Genomic DNA, 1,441 nt, shown 5'->3' with positions numbered 1-1,441 from the left:
CTGCCAGTGTCTTTTGTCTATCTTTATTTCTCTCTTAGTTAGATTCGAGGTTTACAGTGGTGGAAAAAAGTTTTAGAACACTCCATGCATTTGCGAAATATTGCATTAAGGATCATTAGGTCTTCGAGTGCAATTTCATTTAGTACAGTCACAGCCAAAATACTAAACAAATCCTAAGAAAAAGGCCATTAAAACTTAAAATTGATTCATTCCATAAAAATACGGGAGAAGTTTTAAGTATTGGGTCATTTTGGTACCAGTGATCACCTAATGAAGCTCATGCTTTTTATTAAAAGACACAATTTTCGTTGCTATGCTTTGTGTCTATATAAAGATGACGAAAACACGGAACCTAACACAGGAAAATGCCTGGAGATACAGATTCTCAGCCAGGAAGGGTGCAGCTACCACCAGATAGCCAGGAAGTTCAGATACAATCCTTAAGCAGATACACTGCAGAAATACAGATGAACCAGTGGCTTGGAAGATAAACCAAGGTCTGGACGTCCAAGAGTTTCTTCTGTAAGAAATGACCGCATCCTGATCTGCATGTGCAGGAAAACCACCAAATAACATCACAGGAGCTTAAGCAGCAGTGGTCAAACCAAACTGATGTCCAGTGTTCACCTACACTGTATGTAGCTGACTTTTAGATCATGGCTAAAGGTCCTACAAGGCTGTCAAGAAGCCCCTGATCAATGAGAGACCGATGTTAGCCCGGCGTCATTGGGCCCAAGAACACAAGAACTGGACAGACAGGAATTGGAAGAAGATTCTGTGGTCAGATGAGTCCAGTTTCCAGCTTTATCTTCCTCCTGCTAATGTGAGGGTACAGAGAAGATTCGAATCATTATCTCTAACTTGTACAGTGTCTACTGTCAAGCATGGGGGAGGCAGTATCATGGTTTGGGGAGGCATGAGTGCCGCTGGTGTTGGTCATCTCACTGTCTATGATAACACATTGAACTCTGCCAGGTATTGTCCCATTCTCCAAACCCACATGCTCCTTTCTGTACGTGCACTGTTCAGTCGAGGTCAAAACTGGATGTTTCAACGAGATAATGCTCCTTGAACACATCCAGGACCAGTAGAACTTTTTTGTTCAGTTTTGAACCCATTTTCTGTTATTTGTTGACTTTGATACCGACAATGTTGAGAACTGACATATTAAAACTGTCAAGAATTTAGCTTTGTCAGTTTTTCTTATAAACAAGAATATCCATCCATCCATTCTCTATACACCGCTTTATCCTCACTAGGGTCGCGGGGGGTGCTGGAGCCTATCTCAGCTGACTCGGGTGAAGGCAGGGGACACCCTGGACAGGTCGCCAGTCTGTTGCAGGGCTGCATATACAGAAAAACAATCACATTCACACCTACGGGCAATTTAGAGTTATCAATTAACCTCAGCATATTTTTGGACTGTGGGAGGAAGGCGGAG

This window comes from Acanthochromis polyacanthus, chromosome 13 (genome assembly GCF_021347895.1).
Source record: "Acanthochromis polyacanthus isolate Apoly-LR-REF ecotype Palm Island chromosome 13, KAUST_Apoly_ChrSc, whole genome shotgun sequence".
Lineage (NCBI taxonomy): Eukaryota > Metazoa > Chordata > Actinopteri > Pomacentridae > Acanthochromis > Acanthochromis polyacanthus.
The sequence above is the reverse complement of the archived record's forward strand: the minus strand, read 5'-3'. Positions refer to the sequence as shown.